General features: G+C 33.5%; 1 long non-coding RNA gene across 1 annotated transcript; it reads left to right on the forward strand.

Moving 5' to 3' along the window:
• The first annotated feature begins 433 nt into the window (after window positions 1-433).
• Window positions 434-1,347, forward strand: LOC141483198 (uncharacterized). Its single transcript, XR_012465951.1, has 3 exons — window positions 434-674; window positions 751-1,024; window positions 1,154-1,347. It is a non-coding gene; the product is annotated as an uncharacterized lncRNA (long non-coding RNA).
• The last annotated feature ends 12,569 nt before the right edge of the window (window positions 1,348-13,916 follow it).

Genomic DNA, 13,916 nt, shown 5'->3' on the forward strand with positions numbered 1-13,916 from the left:
TAAATTGATTTTCATTTTATTCGGATGATAGGAATGGTAATCAATAACGAAGAACATTCAATGAATGAACGAACTGATATTGATAGTGTTAGCAAAATTTACACGTACCTACTGAAATATGATAAAGAAAATAAAAGATCTAGTAATTCGAGTATCATTCAGAATTTTCCCACTTGACATTGTCAGCCAAAATTTTTATCAACGGTCATTTATTAATGTTTTTCTATCTGTTTTTGAACCATTTTATATTTTATTCTCACGTTAGTAAGTTCTCCATATTTATATATTTTTTATAAGACATATAATCTTACTATTGTAGTTGTCCTGACGAAGGAGTGAAATATACCGAAAGCTTGACATATAACAAAGAGTTTTCTTTGTAACAGCCCAGCTATTGACTGCAACCTCACGAATTAAATATATATACACACATATGACAATGAACAATATAATATATAATTAACCGGGAGTCGATTATGATGATTTTGATACAAAAAGTAGGAGGCATGATTTAGGTAAACTCAGACCGACTGTGAGCATTATTTATCTAACAATTCGCTTATCACATTTCTCGGGTTGCTATTTATGAAGCATTTCAGTCGTTTTTTGAACATATTAGTGCTCTTCAGAGATTTAATCTCTTCCGGAATGTGATTATAGCATTTTGGTGCAAGGTAAGAAAACGATCTTTCTGTTGTTGTTTTAGTCATAGAAGGAAGTTTGTAATAGTTTTCAATTCGTGTGTTAAAGTTATGAACAGGGAGTTGGTTGGAGTGTTTTGAAGTATGATATTTGATACTTGTGATGAAGAAGTATAACCGCCTCAGGTCTAAGATCTGTGATTCAGAATAAAGTTTGTCAGAAGGATATCTGAGGTTTTTAGAGTATATCAGCCTTATGAATCTCCTCTGTATCACTTCTAATTGGTTTATGTGCGTCCTCAAAGCTCCACCCCATGCTAGAATCCCGTAGCGTAGATGGCTTTCTACTAATGCATGGTATAACATTCTCATCAGGCCCACAGGTATGTTTTCTTTGAGTTTTCTGAATTTGAATAGAATGGTTCTTAGTTTCTTCAATACGTATGCTATGTGAAGATCCCATTTTAAGCGATAGTCAAGGACGATTCCCAAGTATTTAATTTTTTTTACAGGTAGTATGACAAATTTTTCAGTGGTGCTTTCTATTTTCAATTCTTGGAAATCGGGAAGTCCAGGTGAGCTGCAGCTAAATGGTAAGTAAGAATGATATAGAAAAATGAGCTTTGTCTTAAGATCTAGCCGTGAATTCAATCACGATACTTGTTTGTTTTATTACTCTTTAACTCCATTGTTCGTTCTAAGCTGGACTATGGTTGTGCCATTTAGAATCCAAAGACCTTTTTATATTCTGTCACTATAGAAAAAGTCCAAAAACGATTATTAAGAACACTCTTTTTCAGAAAACACAATATTTGGCCTTTATGTCATATTCTAGCCAATTACAAGAATTCAACATGCAACCATTGAAAGATCTCCGTGAGTCCTCGGAAGTGATTTTTGTTTTCAACATTCTTAGAGAACTGAAAGTACCTGAAATTCTCAATAATATTGATTTTATTGCAGCTGACGTAACACTGAGAAGAAGAGACAATCTATTCAGTATCTCAAACAATTTGTCTCCTCTTCAACAATGTCTCGAAACAGTTAACAAAATGGCGAGGAACTGTGAACTGGACATATTCAACGTTTGTTTGAAGGTGGTTGACAATGTTGCGTGGTGTATTTTATCAGTTCGGAATTCCATTGTCTAATACGATATAAATTGATTTGAAATCCCTTGAAAAAAATTAAAAAGATCAACCAAACTACAATTTTATTAAACAAAAAACTGAAATTACAAAGAAATAACATACAAGCAACAACCAAACAAGTAAACATTGAAATATTGAAAAAAGCTGAAAGTTAAAAAATTAAAACTATTGTTAACAAAAAATTAAAAAATTAAAATTGAAATATTTCAAACCAAGTTATGTCACGACGTTTCGATTGTTAGTATCCATCGTGTTAAGAATCACACGTTAAAAGGTAAGACCTCGTTAGTCCTTAGCTCGCACGAGTTTCTCAACTTCTGAGAGTTGTCGTTTGTATGGAAGCGGCAGGTGATAACCGGAAGAACAGATTTTAAACAGATTTTTTTTAAACAATCGTCTTCTGGTGATAAATGGACTCATTCTTCCGAGATCTGACTATTTATAGGTCATTTGAGTGCTTTCACCTATCCCATCTTCCCCATTTCCGCTTCATTGGTTTTAGCGGGAGGTGACCGTTTGGCGGGAGTTGGTCGTTTTTCGCTTGATTAGAGGTTTCCATATGTAAAAGGATTTGGAAAAGCTGAATACACTTATTTGAATTAATGAATCGAAGAGGTTTTGTATTAAAGTGTATAATATTTTAAAATTCTTGCAAAGCGCTTTCGACTTTCGTCATCATCAGTGCTCACCTGAAAGTAAGTGATCTAGTTGAAAAGGGAATTTAGTGAAATTGAAGTTGTAAAATTTTTTTAAGGTTAAGAAATTTGGAAAAATTGTTTGAGATCACTTAGTTGTCACGCAACAAGAAGTATCAAGATAAGTGAATTGTACATTGTAATATTTGGCTTATAGCCAAGAAAATACATTTTTAGATTGAGGCCATGTGGTTCGGTCAAAGGATCATATGAAGAAGGACAACTTGAGACAGAATGTGTCAAGTGTCATGTTAAAATAATGGTACCAACCTGAGTAGTGATCCATTATGGGTTTGATTGAATATGTAGAGGAAAAATATTGAATAAATTATATTAATAAACTGTGATTAATCAATAATTAATAATCCTCTTATGAAGGGGAAGGAAATCTCTGTTTAAGTTAACTTTAGTATTTAAACAATGATCATTGTTGGAAAGTTCTTTAGAAATCTCCAACTCTTCAAACAAGTCAAGTCTAAGGAAATTTTTATTATCTATTTTATGTAATATTTTGGAATTTCTATTGGGGCTAAAGTTGTGATTGTGAAATTTTATGTGGTGGCCAAAAGCAGATTTATCAGGTTTTTTTATATGTTCATTAATACGAGTGAAAAGAGGTCTACAGGTTCTACCAATGTAAGATGCCGAACAATCAGAACAGTTAAGCTTGTAGACTCCACTTCTGTTTAATTTGTTGATTTTGTATTTATAAAGTACTAAAAAGTTACTCAAGTTGTTTTGAGATTTAAAAGAAATTTTTGTACCAGGTATGGTATTTTCTATAAATTTGGAAATAACAGTACACATGTTTTGATCAAAATAAGGCAAGGAAAAATATCTCACAGAAGGTGAATTAACTAAGGTGGCAGAGTTAAAGGCCAATCTTCTATCTGATCTGAGTTTAAATTTCCTAATTAATTTGTGAATAATGGATGGTTGATAACCATTGTTGACAGCAATCTATTTTAAAGTATCTAATTCTAAATTGAAATTGGAGGGAGATAAGGGAATGTTCAACAATCCGTTAACATAACAATTGAAGGAAGCTATTTTATGTTGCATGGGATGAAATGAATTGAAAGGAATAACATGATCAGTCTGGGTTGTTTTTCTGTAAATGGAAAAATCTAGTTTGTTGTTAGTTTTTGTTATAGTAAGATCTAAAAAGTTTAATTTATTGTATATTGTATAATTTATATATTGTATAATTATATATTGTATAATTATATATTGTATTTATATATTGTATAATTTATATATTGTATATTTGTATAATTTATTGATCTATTTTGTTTTATATAATTCAAGGATACTTCCTGTTGCCTGACAAGTAAGTAATCTCAAACAATTTTTCCAAATTTCTTAACCTTAAAAAATTTTACAACTTCAATTTCACTAAATTCCCTTTTCAACTAGATCACTTACTTTCAGGTGAGCACTGATGATGACTAAAGTCGAAAGCGCTTTGCAAGAATTTTAAAATATTATACACTTTAATACAAAACCTCTTCGATTCATTAGTTTCCATATGTTACGTATCTCTACGCTAGCTTGACTAAATGCGTTGTTGGACAAAATATACGGGGCTTCTTTGAATTTTCTCCTGAACCAGTGTTCCTCTTTGTGGATGATTTCAGCTTGAGCCAACTTGATGTTATGAATCCAAACATGCTCTGCTGTTCCAGATTTGCTGGTTTCTCCTCGCTGTATGTGTTTCTTGTGCTCAACAATGCGAACTTTCAATGGTTTCTTAGTTTCACCGATGTATGATTCTCCGCTCTTGCAGGATATCCGTGAAATGCAATTCTTGGAATCGCAGTGCGCGTTTGGTGGCCTGGTTTTCGTGAGGCTGCTACGGATAGTGTTCCCAGATCTGAAGCAAGTTCTGATGTTATACTTGGACCCAATCCGTCTTATCCTTTCCGATAATCCTCTGATGTAGGGAAGTATAGGTGCTGGTTGTGGCGGCTTCTTTTCCTCGTGAGAATCTTGCTGTGTTCTAGCCAAAGTCTGTTCCACCATCGCTTTGGAGTAGCCAATCCGTTGAAGATCATTTTTGATGATATCTAGTACTTTCTCGAGACCTTCCTTCGTATTACAAAGTTCGAAAGCACGATCTAATAGAGTTTGGAAGATCCCTCTTTTACTCGATTAATGGTGGTTGGATTCGTGGTTCGTGTGAGTGGGTTTTCGGTACACAGATGTTTCCCACTTAGTGTCGGTGCTCTTCACCAATACGTCCAAGAACAGTAACTCGTTGTGGATTTCCTCCTCCATTGTGAAAGGGATGAAAGGACTTACGTTGTGCTTCAGGAACGTGTCTAGTGGTGATTTTTTCAGGTAGATACATTTATTAAAAAGTAGGCATAGAAGTAGGTATTATGTTAGAGTATAAAATGGTTGTAATTCATAAGTAACTCTCAGTTTACGCTTCAAGAAGCTATGGTATAGCGAAACACGTGAAAATCTTACAATGAACTGTGTTAATTGGTTTCAATATGGCCTTTTATTAAGTATCGGCCAGTTTTATTCAAGTATATTTGTATATTTTGTTACACTTTGTATAAGACAGCGTACTTCTACGGATACGAGATCACTTTTCATGTGTTAACCTGCTTTTGTGTTTCAGTATCACTTGAAATGAAGGCTTTTATAGAAAAACCTCGGATATTATTTTCATTTGTTGTAATTTCCTTCAAATTAAGGATAAATATATAACAGTTATGATAATTACTTCATATAAACTATAAATTAAATTGTGTTAATCGAACTCATTTGGGATTTATACAGCGTGACTCACGGTTGATGGTAGGTTAGACGTTTCTGGAAAACGCAAAGCATGATTTTTCTGAAAATTTCACTCTCACATTTCCTTACCTGTTCTATCGATCTAAAATATTTTCAGCATTGCGGCGTTGCCACTTCCATCAAAAAGTCTTAGCAACTTTACTTTTTTAATTGGAACACCCCGTATATTAATACATTTTTGGAATCGTTCTAGTATTTTACTACTTTTTTGTTGATAATGTTCTATAGCTATCTCTATCTGTTTTCGAGATAAAAAATAAATTGTGCTAAATATGGTCCAAAACATAACCTTAATTGCAATTAAGTACATCAGTACTCTCGATTCATGAAAAGTTGATATTTTGATGATAGTTTGGACAAACTCGAAATATTCAAATGACACCAAGAAATCGACTCCTTATCATACTGGGCGTGATAAAATTACTATTTTTTCCATTGTGCATAAAAGTAATCAAAAGTTCATTATTTCAAAAGAAATCCCCTGTATATTACTCGGTAAATTGAGAGATGGTGAAAAATGCTTCAAGATGATATATCATGTCCGTATACCTAAATCGTAAAGTTTTCTCATTGAAGTCGTTTCTTCTAGAAACATTTTTTTTAGAATTTGGATTTAGGTAGCAGTGGAATTATTAAGCTTATAGCAGTTCGGTTACTTTTATAAGTAATTTACAAAAAGTTATCAACGGTGTTTCGAATCATCTTCCAAAATGAATGCAAATATCGATTATTCAAACGAAGTTCTTATGAAATTATTTATTATACACATGAACAAAGTGATCAAATCATTGTCAGAACGTGTGAAAAGTTCAACCAAATGTATTCTGAATTAACACCAATGAACGAGAGGAAGTTTGTAAGGTTACAAAATAATTTCCTTAACTATGGCTCAAAGTTTCCAGGGAACAACTGTACCAAAAATCAGTCATTTATAGGTAAAAAGTAAGATTTTGTGGGCTAAAACATGTGAAAGTACAGACAATAACAGAATAGGATGGTTCAAAATAACAAAATTGTAAACAAAATATCACATTTTCACAATAAACGCTGGAAATGTTGTCCATTACATTCAAAATGTTTTTTTGTTCGCGACTTGTGGTTGCTTTTTCAATTTCCTGGGAATCAAGATCTTCAATATTCCGCACGATTCGCCGTAGCAATTCTTCTTTGCTAGGCACTGGAGTACTGTATACGCTTTCTTTCGAAACAACCCATAAAACAAGTCAAGTGGTGTGAGATCGGGTGATCTCGGTGGCCAATCCCACGGCCCTGGACGCCTAAACCAACGATCGTCGAAGAGTACGTCAAGTTTCCTGGAAACTTCCTGGGTGGAATGAACTGGCGCTCCGTCCAGTTGAAACCACGAATTCCGATATTCCTCTAAAGGCAAATTTTCAAGAAAATCGGTTACAGTCGTCCTTAATATTTGGAGATGTGTCTCTGCATTCAGTGTGTCTTCACAAATGAAAAAGCTAATTTTATTGTTCTTCAGAATACAGAAAACATTCAGGTCAAATTTTTCTTGAAAACCTATTTCTTTTGTAACATGAGCATTATGATTAGCCCAAAAATGTTTATTCCTTCTATTGAAAATACCATACCTCGTAAATTTTGATTTGTCACACCAAATTATTTTTGACTAAAATTCCCGATCTTCCTGTGTATGAATCAAAAGGGATTCACAAAAATGCATTCTACGTTCGAAGTCTTCTGCTTTTAGAGCTTGAACTTTGGTAAATTTATACGGATGCCTTCCGTGATTTTTCAAAATTCGTTGTGCTGAAGCATGTGATACACCTAAATCTTTTCCCGCACTTCGAATGGAAGCTTCTGGATATTCATAAAAATATGCCAAAACGTTAATAGTATTGTCCATTTGAAGTAACAGGTTTTGGTAATGTTGAAGGTGCTTTTAACATGGAGCCATAATTAAGGAAATTATTTTGTAATCTTACAAACTTCCTCTCGTTCATTGGTGTTAATTCAGGATACATCTGGTTGAATATTCTACAAGTTCTGGCAATGATTTGATCACACTGTCCGTGTATAATAAATAATTTCATAAGAACTTCGTTTGAATAATCAATATTTGCATTCATTTTTGGCGATTTTTTGAAACATCATCAAGAACCATTTATTAATTACTTATAAAAGTCAACAAACTGTCATAAGCTTGATATTTCCACGGCTACCTAGAAATCAAATTCATTAAAAATTATTTTTTGAACAACTGTTATTGAAAATCTCTTTGATAGAAGCACTTCAATCAGAACACCTACCAAAAAATAATTTAGAAAAGTTCCACACATGCAGTTCGTGCTATTGGTAATAATAAATCCCTGTGAAGTTACTGACGATGACGAAGTAGTATTCAGTCCAACTGTAGAAAGTCCTTCATGACTAACCAATAATCCTCCTCAAAATAACGTGAATTGGCGTATGTAGTTGTAACATATGCCTTGTAATCCATAGATCGTGTGTTAAAATCCCATGGACCCTATAATTTTTCTTACTATCAGAAGTAACGTTATACAAAAAAATTTGTATGATACATTTCTTAAAAGTGATTTTATTTTGCTCGTGAGTTTGCTCCTCTTGCTGACGCTCGTTTTGCAATAATCCCCACTCACAAAATAAAATGCCACTTACAACACTTGTAGGTGAAACGTGAATAACTATTTTTTCACAAAAACGGCTTTATTAAGAAAACTTGACGATTTAGGTATAGGAACATGTATATCATCTTGAAGCATTTTTCACCATCTTTCAATTTATCGAGTAATTTACAGGGGATTTCACTTGAAAAAATGAACTTTCGACTACTTTTATGCACAATGGAAATAATAGTAATTTTAGCACGCCCTGTATGATATGGAGTCGATTTATTGGTGTAATTTGAATATTTCGAGTTTGTCCAAACTATCATCAAAATATCAACTTTTCATGAATTGAAAGTACTGATGTACTTAATTTCAATTAAGGCTATGTTTTGGACCATATTTAGCACAATTTATTTTTTATCTCGAAAACAGATAGAGATAGGTATAGGACATTATCAACAAAAAAGTATTGAAATACTAATGCGATTCCAAAAATGTATTAATATACGGGGTGTTCCATTTAAAAAAATTTAATTGCTAGGACGGCAACGCCGCAATGCTGAAAATATTTTAGATCGATAGAACAGGTAAGGAAATGTGAGAGGTGAAATTTTCGACCGTAAGTCACGCTGTATAGTCATCGACCTTGAAATAGAAAACACGGCAAAATGGAACTGTAACAAGTTTGATGAGACCAACTTGGTAAATACGAATTCTTTTTTGATTTGGACTGTCTCATTTGCTAGTCGGCACATGCTTGCCATAATTCATCTAACTGTCCTGAACTTTCAAACATCATAAAGCCTCGTTCTGGAACTTCCAGAATTTAGTATTTTTCCCTAGCTGCCAAACCACTTATTGAAATGGCTGTTTGTATTTCAAAAAAGATAACGTGGACGTTTGGAAGCTTTCTAAACCAATAAAAAAGGTGTTATTCTTGAATTCAACTATCATAAAATACCAGATACCTAAAATGGACGATGCTCTCAGATAACACTCAAACGGATACGTTTTATGATGAACGCACAATTTTATGGTCCTATGTTTGATATCAACCGTTGGTAATTCTAATGAAGCAGCAACTCCCGTTAGACGGATAACGTTAGTTCTCACGGCGAAGAACAAAAAGATAAAGCTTGCGTTTGTGAAACAGTGATTGGGATCAATCGTAAAAATGCTTTCTTCAATGCCGTATTCGATGAATAAGTGGACATTCGATACGGGCGGTAATTTTACTATCAGTTGTTTTATGGTCAGATAAAACAGTACTGAACATAATTTTGGTTTCTCTAAAATATCCGATTTGATCTAAGTGGGAAATTAATTAAGCAGTTGACGGTTTACTTACGGGTGTTGGAATGGATTCCACGACATTAACTACCGGGAAATGTACTTACTTCGGTACTTACCGCTGTTAATAGACCAGTCCATAAAACCATTAAATCCTTCTGCGCATGGCTATATTATTATAGGTGATTACTACTTACTATTCACTGGCAAAACTGAATCAGATGAAACAGATCCGGCTTTGTGAAGATATAGTAAAGGTTGGCCTCCAGAAATTTGTACAAGAGTCCAGGATATTCCAGAATAACAAGATCCTTTTTTTAGAACTTCTGTCCAAGGGCATCGAAAATTCTGATCTAGTGCTCATTCGATTAGGAATGACCTCTAGCTCTTGAAAAATTTCATGAGGGGCTTGAAAAAATTGCAAAATAATATAATAATATATAATATAGTATTTATTCACTTTCTCAATATTGTTTACAGTAAATATACGTGTACATATACAAATGAACAGTGAACAAATAAAATACATTTTACGAGGCAAATTGATCTGCCTGTGTGTAAGGAATGAGAATACTGAATCTGACATTGAATGAGAATCATGCATCAAATTAAGTACTAAGATGTAGATTCAAAATAGCTACATTTAAAAATTAATATAAATGAATAAAACCAATAAATCTATTGAAATAAGTACTAGATATATGTAATGTTTCGTCCTGTATATGTTGTTTTAGATTATTGTATGTCAAGTAGACTGTGAATTGTCACTTTGCGGATTTAACTGAAGATTGAAAAATACATGTTGAACGTGAACAAAAAAACATCAAGATACATTTGAATTCTTGAAAAGTCAGCTGAGTGAAGAATGTCATTATGCCTCTTTTGATATTCACAAAGAAATTCACTTGTACGTCGACGGTGGCCCTTGTGGAGTAGGAGCTATCATCGCACAAGAAGTTAATGAAAATCCTGAAATTGTTACAAACGCCAGCCAGGTGGTTCCACTTATATTTCGCTTGCGTTTACGCAGCTATTTTTATCAAGTACTTTCTTGGTTCTTTCTCATTTTGTCCGCGGTTTACCTCCATTTTTTGTGTGTTCTGTCCACAAATTTTCCCCTTTTTGATATATATATATATATATATATATATATATATATATATATATATATATATATATATATATATATATATATATATATATATATATATATATATATATATATACAGGGTGTCCCTGGACTTCCTCTTTTCCTCTCGGGAATGTATAGATGGGGTCAAAATATCACCAGTACTTCATATAACTTTTTTTCCTAAAATCCTTCGTTACCAAGTAACGGGCCCTCGAAGTTACAAAATGAAAAATGTTTTTCTTTGATAACTTTTCAAGTGAATATTCAAAATCATCCAAATTTTGGTAATTGACTAAACAAATGAATTCCTTCGATGAGCTTTCATGCAGGAGTCAGTTGTTTTGCTACAAAGTCAGGAACGGACTACCCCCGATGGTCCACACCCCAAAACTTTGAAATGACAGATATTTTTCAATATTTTTCAACAAATTAAGGTTACTTGGACAATTTTATGAATAAAAGTACTCGTGTAGAAAGTCGATCGGAGCAACGAGTCTTGATAAAAATGTAGTTTCACTCGACGACATCAAACCCGCTCGTCCACCATTATTTGAAATGAATAATTATCAAAGCAGAAATAATAATGATAACGTTAATTCAACAACATTTATCCTGAGATGTCTACCATTATTCGAAAATATTAGTTTTTAAGGAAAATGGAAATGATAGGTAAAATGTTCATAACGAATTTTTATAATGCAAACACGTTTAACTAACGAAACTCAAGAGCCTCAAGAGCAAACAGAAATGAAAAATCCGCTACAGAAACTGCTCGATATGACCACCTTCTCTCTCTATACATTTTCTTAGTCTGCGAAGACACCCTCTCTGTACTTGAAATAGCATTCCAGGGTCGTTTCGTATGGCTTCACAATGTAATGTTATTCTATTCAACAATGCATCTCTTATGTGAATAGGTGTAGCGTAAACAAGGCTTTTTAGATGCCCCCACAGAAAGAAATCCAATGGATTTAAATCCGGAGACCGCGATGGCCATGAATATGGCCCACCTCTACCAATCCATCTATTGTGGAAAATATGGTTCAGATGGTCACGCACAATCAAACTAAAATGAGGAGGAGCGCCATCATGCATAAACCACATATCTCTTCGGGTTTGCAGAGGAACATGTTCCAAAAGTCCATTCAAATCGTTCTGAATGAACTCCAAATAACGTTCTCCATTCAATCGGTCCTGTAGAACGAATGGTCCTATAAGATGGTTTCCTATGATACCAGCCCAAACATTCACGTTGAATTTCCGTTGGTGTTTGGTTTGCAATATCCAATGGGGATTTTCTTCGGCCCATATATGGAGATTATGAGAGTTGATAACTCCATCTCTACTGAAACCTGCTTCATCAGTGAATAAAACTCGATTAATAAAAGTCATATCCTCTCTTTGCCTATCCATGAACCAATTGGCATATTCCAGTCGTGCTGGAAAATCTTGAGGTGTCATGGCATGTACCTTCTGGATGTGAAATGGGTGGAGCAGTTGTTCCCTAATTATTCTATGAATAGTGGACTTGGATGTATGGAACTGTTCTGATAGATGTCTGATGCTCATTGAAGGATCATTAGCGACGGCTTCCAAAATATTTTCCTCCAATATAACGGTACGTACAGTCCTAGGAGCGCCCTCACCACCTCGTTTTGGCAAAACTGTACCTACAATAATATCGAAATAAAACAACGTGCTCAAATTAATTATCAATTATTACATACCTGTCTCCCTCAAGCTGCGATCGACACGCTCGAATGTTTCTCTTGACGGTACCGTTCGATTGGGAAAATGCTCGGAATACAGACGACGAGCTTCTGCAGCATTACAAAATGCACGTCCATAAAATACATCCATATCTGCATATTCATTGAATGTAAACTGTTCGGCCATATCAAAAAAATTCAAAATATCCTATAGAATATTGACAATACAATGATAGTCATATGACAATGCACTACTCAACAAAACAAAATCGCATTCCAGTTTCTCATTTTTTATCAAAACTTTCTAAAAGGTTTTTTTGTCAACATCTGTGAAAGAAATGGAACATACTTATTCCCTGGATATTTTTCACCTGATCATGTGCAGCCGTTTTTGTAGTTCATTCGTTTGCTTTTTATTAGTATAGTAAATATTTTTTCCGATGTGCGTTTTTTCAGCTAAATTTAGATTCGTGTTAAATAATTTCTCCCATAAAATTATAATTATCAGTGAAACTCCTCAACAGTTTAGCTGTGAAGAAGAATTTGAAACATTCGAATGTTGAGTTTCATGAGATTCAGATAACTGACCAACACGAAACGTGATTATTCCACACGTATTATGTACATACAAAATATGGAATGAATTCGATATTTCATAGTAGAGTAGCTTGTTAGTTTGAAAACACCACGAATCTACAGAACTTGATATTTCTTTTGAAAAAATATCTGCTATCACAATTGTGACTTAAACTTCCATATAGGTACTGTACTTTTTGTTTACGACTTCATTTTAGCATACTTTGTATTATTCCTGTTATAAATGTTGTTGAATTAACGTTATCATTATTATTTCTGCTTTGATAATTATTCATTTCAAATAATGGTGGACGAGCGGGTTTGATGTCGTCGAGTAGAACTACATTTTTATCAAGACTCGTTGCTCCGATCGACTTTCCACACGAGTACTTTTATTCATAAAATTGTCCAAGTAACCTTATTTTGTAGAAAAATATTGAAAAATATCTGTCATTTCAAAGTTTTGGGGTGTGGACCATCGGGGGTAGTCCGTTCCTGACTTTATAGCAAAACAACTGACTCCTGCATGAAAGCTCATCGACGGAATTCATTTGTTTAGTCAATTACCAAAATTTGGATGATTTTGAATATTCACTTGAAAAGTTATCAAAGAAAAACATTTTTCATTCTGTAACTTCGAGGGCCCGTAACTTGGTTACGAAGACTTTTAGGAAAAAAAGTTATATGAAGTACTGGTGATATTTTGACCCCATCTATACATTCCCGAGAGGAGAAGAGGAAGTCCAGGGACACCCTGTATATATATATATATATATATATATATATATATATATATATATATATATATATATATATATATATATATATATATATATACATAATATATATATATATATATATATATATATATATATATATATATATATATATATATATATTATGTAGATATTTTGATTCTTATATGATCAGAAATTATTATTGAATAAATAAATTCGTTAGCTCCCTAACTATGTTATCAAAGGGGAGCTATACCAGGACTTAAGGCAAAGATACTCCATATAAAAACAATTTTTTTTCTTTTCCGTCGCAGGACAGACCCTGTAAGTGCGGCCCTGCGTCACATACTCGAACATTCTAAACACCAGGCCATAAATCAGCCGTATGTGTATGATAAATTATTTCAGTGAGCCGCCATTAAATGAAATCTTCTGTTTATATGGTGTATGAACTCAGTGTCACACAATGTTTCTCTGTAGTATAAAGTATTTCGTTTTATTTGCTCCACCGAATGTGGTTTGCGTACCATGTGTTTTCTCGGAACAGATGGGTTTTTGTTTATTTTCTCAAGATCGA

Source organism: Leptinotarsa decemlineata, unplaced genomic scaffold, assembly GCF_025532065.1.
Source record: "Leptinotarsa decemlineata unplaced genomic scaffold, Ldec_3_MD MMD2_tig00003192_RagTag_RagTag, whole genome shotgun sequence".
In the NCBI taxonomy this organism is placed as follows: Eukaryota; Metazoa; Arthropoda; class Insecta; order Coleoptera; family Chrysomelidae; genus Leptinotarsa; species Leptinotarsa decemlineata.